At 33.8% G+C, this 8,701-nt stretch overlaps 1 long non-coding RNA gene across 1 annotated transcript; it reads left to right on the plus strand.

Moving 5' to 3' along the window:
- The first annotated feature begins 240 nt into the window (after positions 1-240).
- On the plus strand, positions 241-5,458 carry LOC102625898 (uncharacterized). Its single transcript, XR_008052594.1, has 2 exons — positions 241-673; positions 1,413-5,458. It is a non-coding gene; the product is annotated as an uncharacterized LOC102625898 (long non-coding RNA).
- The last annotated feature ends 3,243 nt before the right edge of the window (positions 5,459-8,701 follow it).

Here is an 8,701-nt window from a genome sequence, read left to right on the forward strand (position 1 = left end):
TAAACAAGAAACTTGAATTTGCTCGAATGAGAACTTCCCTCAAGACTAGTCAATTAAATGTCTTTTTCTTGAAATTAATTACCCACATTATTGTTTATTATTTAGCTTCCATTTTGTTTAACTATGTCATGATTAATAAAAATTAAAATAATAGCCTTAAAATAATTAACTTGGATTAATAAAAATGATTATAGACTTTTTTTTAAACAATAATAACAAACCTATAGTTGCTTCTTTTTTATTTTTAGAAGAACCTTATAATAGTTAATTATGTTGGAATAAAACTTACATTTCTCGCTTAAATTTCTCTGAATGAAATCGTGAAACACAAATGAATCCCCTCCCACTCCCTCCATGGTCACTTTTGTTATAATCCAAACAACACAAATTAATTCCCTCCCACTCTCTCCCATACCATGTCTCTTTGATTGGTTTTGTATTAAAAAAAACTACCCATCTTTATCCTTCAATTTGTGAGTGTATGTGTGTGAATGAACCAAAAACGCGCAACTAGGGAGGCAACATCGTAACTCTATCTCAGCCGCCACGAGGGCCATTAGAATCATGCCCTTTGACGCTACCCAAAAGCAAGTCACCCTCACCAATCAAGTTACACATGCCAAAATAAGCCACTCAATAAATTCATTCTCATCTCTCCCTCTACTTCGAAATTGTGAGTACATATAAACTCAACTAATTTAATTTTGATTAGTCTAGTTTTGATTGGATTATATAAAATTCAATTTTATTTTTTTTGGTGAAATTGAGGATTGAAATTCTTAGATCTATTATTTAAATATTTTTATGCTTATCAAGTGTTTGATAAAATCTCTAAGAGAATGTAGTAAAAGAAAAACAGAAAATACATGCAAATAAATGAAGGAAAAGTTTGGTAGGTTTTGAGAAACTCTTGCACAATTAGTATACTAAGATGAATTTTCAATTTGGGAAATGGGTTTAGGTGTGATGACATTATGTTACTTTTCCTAATATTCCTTCATAAGAACTTTAGAAAACTGGGATCCTAATATTATTGTTCACTTCAACTTAGTAATCGGTATGTAATTAATCGTCTTTCTTTATTTTTTTAAAGAAAATTATAGCTAGTATTAATATAATGAAAAGAGTTAACAAGTTATTCAAGTCCAACCGATATAGTTGGAAGTTAGAGTTACATAACATTTAAGTTACAAGATTTTGGCCATATAATATTAGGTAGCTTTGATCTGTTGGTTCGAAGGATGGTGTTGAAGCTTGCGTTACTACAATTTGTTCAAAATGTAGTTGGATTTGGTAGTAAGTGTACATAAAGTGACTAAATAAAGGTTAAAAGCCCTTGGTTTTTTTTTTCCTTTTAGATGAAGTGGTTGTATGTTTAATCAAAATTAATGTACTTATTTTTTTTTGTACAGGGATAACAAAAAAGCATGGATAGTCTCCTAAATTACTTTGTTTCAGAAGATGCATTAGAGTGAGCAAAAAAAGTTCAAGTAATCTTCATACAAAATCTAAATGTGTAGGCTCTCTTTTTTTTTTAACTTAATCTTTTATTTCTTACAACTATATATTTATTGAATTGTAAATGTTGATTCATTGGTTGCTTAATAATTTAGTTTAGTTCAAGTTTGAAACCAACCCTTCAATAGATTAACTTAAGAGTTTTGGATGCAAAATTTGTGCAAGTGAATCAAGATTGATTATATGCTTGTAATCTTTTAATTATACTGTTAATCTGAAGTAATAATGAAAGCAAGTATGTGCTTGTGATCTCCTAGTCTTTCATTTAGAATTTTTTTTTCACATATTTTTATTAGATGAAAGAATTGATTGCAGATATGTTTCATTGAGAAATTTAATTCACTTTGCATTGTTACCTAAATATTTTTATTTATTGTTATTTGCCTTACTATTTACTATTCTTTAATGCATTGACAAAAAGATTTTCTTTTGTAATATTATTCTTCTACACCAATTAAGTGTTTTCTCAAGATTCTTTATTATTTATATTTTTTTAATCATGTAGGGCCTAATGATAGATGGAGGAAAATGATGTACCGATAATAGATGATCAAATTATGAAATGCTTTTGAGAAAAATCTTTAATTTGATAAAGATAAAAAATGACAAGTACCTTCGAAGTCATCATCTGCTACAACATTGTCTCAGCAAAATAAGAATAAAAAATTACAATCAAGGAGCAAGATAGCAAATTTAAGGAAGTTGATTGAATCCACTCTTTTTAGAAAACGGATTTCTTTAATGTGTATTCTACTCTCATCTCAAAACCTAACCTCAAAAAAACAGCAGGCTTTCTGTTTGTGCCCTTTGATTGAGTCCTTTTAAAAGACCCAACAAATCCCCCAATAGGCATGTTTTAAGTACTTCATAGATTGGGAACATGATCATCTCTTGATCTAAGTACTACTGAGTTTTTAAGGATCTTTTACCATGTGTCTTTTAGTGGTAGTGTATGTGTAAGATTTAACTTCTTTTACTTTTTTATTTATTAACAACCAATCAGTAATTGAATTATTTGCTCAGGACATTATCATATCAGGAGAGAATCATGATCCTCATAGATTATACTTTTGTAATGAAGACAAGTCACTAATTCATAGGTATTAGTGTGACAGTAATATCATCCATCATGAATTACTTTCAAATTTGTAACAGTCGCCTTCAATTAAAAGTTCTTGAATTTAAATTCATAATTTAATTAGCTAATTAAACAACATTTCTAATTGTTGTATTTATTCCAAAAACTTACTAACTGATTTATGTTACAAGTTTTGTAACTTATGCTTTTAATTCTCGCAATTAATCATCCAAAAAATTTTAAAAAAATGGTAAAACAAAGCTAAGACAGTCTTGGCACAATTTGTGCCGACATTCGTGTATGTAAGATACAAATGGACATGAGTCAAGCTATTCATGTAAGATTTGCACCTTCCTGCATGGATGTGCGCAAAAGAGAGCCTCTATACTTATATTCCTACTTGTATACATATGAGTAATTATGTATAAATCTTTCATGCTTTAGCTTTCTTTCTAAGTAGGATAAGTGTATTTTTCTTTAGTTTTTTTTTAGTCTGTGGGTGTATTTTTAGTAACAAATTTTCATCCATCAAAGCATTATTTTGAACATATAAATATATCATTTATAAGTACTCATAGAGGTGTATCTGAATCACCCTAGAGTTTTTACTTATATTAAGTTTATCTCACTCAAAATTATGCCTCAAAATAACCACTTATGAGCTATTTTTCCAACAATCCCCCACATAAATGAAAATTATTAAAAAATAGGTAATTAGAACATACCAAAAATATTTTTACCTTAATAGAATTTAGTAGATCAAAACTTTCATAAGATAGGTAAGTCTCAACCTTTAAACCTTCTATTGTGAAAATATATTTAGTTTTACTATTCGGCTATATTTTAATTTTGTCATATTCACAATATTGTATGTTTCTAACAATCAAAATATCTTGATTGTACTTCCTTTTATTGGCCCATAATTAATGTTTTTTCACCAATCAACCTCTTCTTTATCATTCCTCGTGGCATGTCAGCTTGCTAATGGCCCATAAATAATCTTCTAAATTTAACCCCTAGATAAAAGCTAAAAGGGTAAAGTTGCAGATTGATAAAATTATATGGTTTTCTGACGAATGTGATCAGAAACAGAAAGTGAGGTCAGTTCAGGATGAATTTGATTGTGGTGATTGTGATGATGCCAACAATTTGTCTTCAGTCATGGTGGATTGAATAGGCAATTAAACAAAGCGGCATCGGAGAGTTTAGGTGTACTAAATTTAGTGAATAAAGTGACGATTGATGATGATGATGATGATGATAATCTAGAAAGAAAGATCTTGTGGCAAGGAGTTGATTGGTTATGGTGGGGAAGGTCAACTCACTCGAAATCAAATCCCAATGTTTCCTTAAAAGAATTAAGCTACTCACTATTCTTAATTACTTCCAATGCTTTAAAAAAGGAAAGAATGGAGCTCCACTGTACAACAAATATAATTATCTCAATAAAAGTTTTCTTCATAAATCAGCTCTTATGGTATTCTTTTTCTTGGTCGTTACATTTGGTATCAGAGCAGCGATCTTGACTTACATACCAAGTGCTAATGGCGGATGGAACCAGAGCATAGGAAGCCAAATGAATGGAAGAGGCCGTCCGACAGCTGAAGGAAAATTCCAACAAACAGGCTGCTGCCATCACAGAATTGACTAGGCTGGTAACAGCAATGAGCCTTAAGGATGAGCAATTGACTGCTAAATTTGCAAAACCCGGAGAGTCGTCGGAAGGTGCTAGAGCGACTAGGCAACCTTATGGACAACAAATTGGTATGAATCAATTCCAAACAAAGTTTTCAAGATTGAATTTTCCTATATTTGATGGTGAAAATCCAATTGGTTGAGTTTATAAATGTGAACGATTTTTTAAGTATAATGGAGTTGAAGAGAGAGATGGTGAATTTAGCGTCAATTCATTTAGAGAGGAAGGCCTTAGAATGGTTTCAATGGTGCGAAACAGGCGCCAAAAATTTGAACTGGAGGGTTTTTTCTACCGACGTGATTATACAATTTGGGCCTGGAAAATGTGAAAGTCTGGTGGGGTAACTTACCAAGCTACGGCAAACTTCTACAGTCAGGCAATATCAAGAACAATTTGAGTTATTGATGGCAAACTAAGGGATTGTCGGAGGAATTTTTTGTGGAATGTTTTGTCAGTGGCAAAATAAAGAATCAGGTGGTCATGTTCTAGCCTAACACATTTTCTCAGGCTATTGGACTAGCACTTTTACAAGAAAGTACTATGGAGGCCATGATTAAAGAGACACGGGCATCACTCAAAACTCAATTCGACCAATCAGCAACAACCAAGCATATCTCAAATGAACAGCTACTGCCAATAAAAAGAATTTCACAAGCTGAAATGCGAGAACGACAAGAGAAGAAACTATGCTATTATTGCGACGAAAAGTATGAACCAGGATGCAAATGCAAAAAGAGGCAGATTTTCCTTCTTGAAGGAGATGAAGGTGATGATACGATGGAAGAGGCAGCAGTACGAGGAAATTTTTTCTGAGCCTAAAAGCCTTCCTCCATCAAGAGCACGTGATCATCGAATTCCTCTCAAGCCAGGAACTGTACCACCAAATGTAAGGCCTTACGGATGCGCTTATGTACAGAAGAATGAGATCGAGAAAATTGTCAAGGAGCTCTTGGAGAGTGGGAGCATTCAACCAAGTGTAAGCGCCTTTTCTTCACCAGTTTTATTAGTAAAAAAAAAAAGGATAGTAGTTGGAGAATGTGCGTAGATTACCGAGCCCATAACAGTGTGACTAGTAGGATAAATACCCCATTCCTGTGATTGATGAGTTACTTGATGTATGGAGCTACAATTTTTTCAAAGTTAGATCTAAGATTTGGCTACCATCAGATTAGAGTTCACCCAGAGGATGTGCCTAAAACTGCATGGGTTCACTGCATTTCGAACTCATGAGGGCCATTACGAATTTCTTGTTATGCCATTCGCGTTAACCAATGCACCCTCCACTTTTCAAAGTCTAATGAACGAGGTCTTCAAGCCGTATTTGCGGAAGTTTGTTTTGGTTTTCTTTGTTGACATACTTGTATATAGTAGGACCTGGAAAGATCATTTGAGTCATCTTAAGCTCACACTTGAAGCACTTAAGTAGAGTCAGCTTTATGTCAAAAAATCCAAGTGTTCATTTGCGAAGCACCATCTGGAATATTTTGGGCATTTAATTTCTGGGAAAGGGGTTGCAACGGATCCAACTAAGGTGGAGTGTATGAGACAATGGCCTAGACCGAAATCATTGAAATCTTTACGCGGGTTCTTGGGTCTTACAGGCTACTACAGACGCTTTGTAAAGGATTATGGCAAAATCAGCCATCCTCTCACTTATTTACTTAATAAGGACAATTTTCATTTGTCTGTTGAAACGAAAGAAGCTTTTGAGAACCTTAAGGTAGCTGTCTTCTGCACCTGTACTAGCTACGCCTCATTTTCCTAAACAGTTTGTAATTGAGTGTGATGGATCAGGTGGTGGAATTGGGGTTGTGCTTATGCAAGAGGGAAGGCCTTTTGCTTTTGTTAGCAAGGCATTATCACCTAAAAATTTAGATTTATTAACCTATGAGAGAGAGATGTTGGCAGTAGTGTTTGTCGTACAAAAATGGCCACCGTATTTGCTGGGGAAACACTTCAAGATATGCACTGATCATTTCAGCCTCAAATATTTATTGGAGCAACGTATATCGACACTGATGCAGTACAAATGGCTAATTAAGCTAATTGGCTATGACTTTGAGATATCGTATCAAAGCAGAAAGGAGAATAAAGTTGCTAATGCATTGTCAAGGCAACCTGATGAATCAATTAGTATAATGGCTCTCTCTTTTCTAGTGGCTGAATGGATGGATCAACTTCAAAAAGAATGGGAAGGAGATTCGAAGGTTCAGAAGCTAATTAAAGATATCCAAGAGAATCCCTTAGCTAATCAAAAATTTTCTTGGGATCACAATCAGCTTAGATATAAAGGATAATTGTGGTTAGTAGCCAATTCAGGTCTAAAGAAGGCAGTATTACAAGAAGCTCAAAATGGGCCAAACAGAGATCACTCAGGTGTTAAGATGACTTTAGAGAGAGTTAAAAGAGCTTTCTATTGGAAGGAGCTAAGCAAGGATGTTTGTACATTTGTGGCTGAATGTGATGTGTGTCGACGAAATAAGACTGAAAACATCTCCCCTCCTGGACTACTTAAACCTCTGCTCATTCCGGATCAAGTATGGACTGACATTTCCATAGACTTCATTGAAAGCCTGCCAAAGTCTCAAGAAAATGATGTTATTTTTGTAGTCGTCGATCGGCTTAGTAAATATGCTCACTTTATGATACCCAGCCATCCCTATACAGATATGGATGTAGCACAGTCGTTCTTGGATAATGTTTACAAGTTATATGGCATGCCGAGAACTGTAGTAAGTGATAGAGATCTGATCTTTTGCAGCAAATTCTGGCAAGGTCTGTTTAAACTATAGGGAACCCAGCTTCACATGAGTTCAGCCTACCATCCTCAAACCGATGGGCAAACTGAGATTGTTAATAAATGTTTGGAGCAGTATTTGCGTTATATGACTGGAGAACGGCCAAAAGAATGGGCAAAATGGTTATCGTTGGCTGAATATAATACTTCATTTTATTTATCTACTAGAACAACTCCTTTTGAGGTTGTTTATGGAAGACCATCCCCAAATTATACTACGTATATTCTAGGAGAATCAAGTGTTGCTGCTCTTGAGGAAAGTTTAATTGCTAGAGATGCTATGATTCGGTTGCTGAAGGAGAATTCGAATTAAGCTCAGAATCAGATAAAGCAAACTGCTAATAAAAATATAACTGAACGAGAATTTAAGGAAGGGGACATGGCATATCTCCACCGACAACCATTTAAACAAAACTACGGTTGCTGTAAGATCAAATCAGAAGCTTTCCCAAAGGTTTTTTGGTCCTTACAAGGTGATACAATGAATTGGTAAGGTGGCTTATAAGCTTGAGTTGCCACTAGATTCTCAAAGTCATCCAATATTCTTTGTATCGTGTCTCAAGAAGCGAATTGGAGAAGCTATGGAGCCACAATTGGAATTGCCTCCAGCACAAGGAGATGGATGCTTGCAACTGGAAACAATTGCCATACTAGATCGCAGAATGGTTAAACGTTACAATCGACCTGCGACACAGATGCTAGTACACTCGTCAAATTCTTTTCCAGAAGATGCAACATGGGAAGACCTATACAAGCTACAACAATGTTTCCAAACTTCCAGCCTTAAGGACAATGCCTTAATGGCTGACGCGGTGGCTAGAGTTCATAGAATTTCTATCTTTTTTCGAGTGTTTTTATTTTTTTTGGATTTTTTTAATTTTCTTTGATTAATGGAAGGATGGTGATGTGTGTCTTTTGTGATGTTGGTGGAGGAAAAATTTGTGTATGAAAGGTGATTGGTAATCAGGAAAACTTTACTTAGTACAGAAAAATGCTCTAATACCATTTAACAGAGAGCTAGAGTAGTGTATGTAACGAGAGAAAATGTAGTATTGATGATAAAGATAAATCTAAAAAATATATTATTTATAAAATATTTGAATGGTATAATAATAAATTAAGATATCAAGTTTATTGATATTAATAGCTATTAAATTTCAGTCAGTCTCTAATAAAAGAAATAATTTTAAATTTTAAATAAATTAAAATTAGAAGTACGACTTAAATTAACTTACTAAAGTAAAATAAAATTTAATAAAATATTAAATATTAAATTAACTCAAATACTATAATTTTGAATATATTCTATCACGTCTTACTTTAAGCTTATGGATACCTTCATTTACAAGCTGATTTCGTAGAGTAGAGAATCAGATGAGCTATACTGAGTGTGAGGTTTGCACGCGCTTTGCTAACTATACGATCGATATTGATGTGACTTTTGGATTCGTTGCTAGGAAACACATGGTATGAGCTCATGTCATGGCCACCCTCTTTTTTAAGCAAAATAACAATCTTACATTTATGTTTCAATTGGGCCACCCATTTTGATTGTTTTCTTCACACTTTTCTCGGAAATTCAATTTTGATTACTGAAACCCGTCAAGCCATT

This window comes from Citrus sinensis, chromosome 2 (genome assembly GCF_022201045.2).
Source record: "Citrus sinensis cultivar Valencia sweet orange chromosome 2, DVS_A1.0, whole genome shotgun sequence".
Classification (NCBI taxonomy): Eukaryota; Viridiplantae; Streptophyta; class Magnoliopsida; order Sapindales; family Rutaceae; genus Citrus; species Citrus sinensis.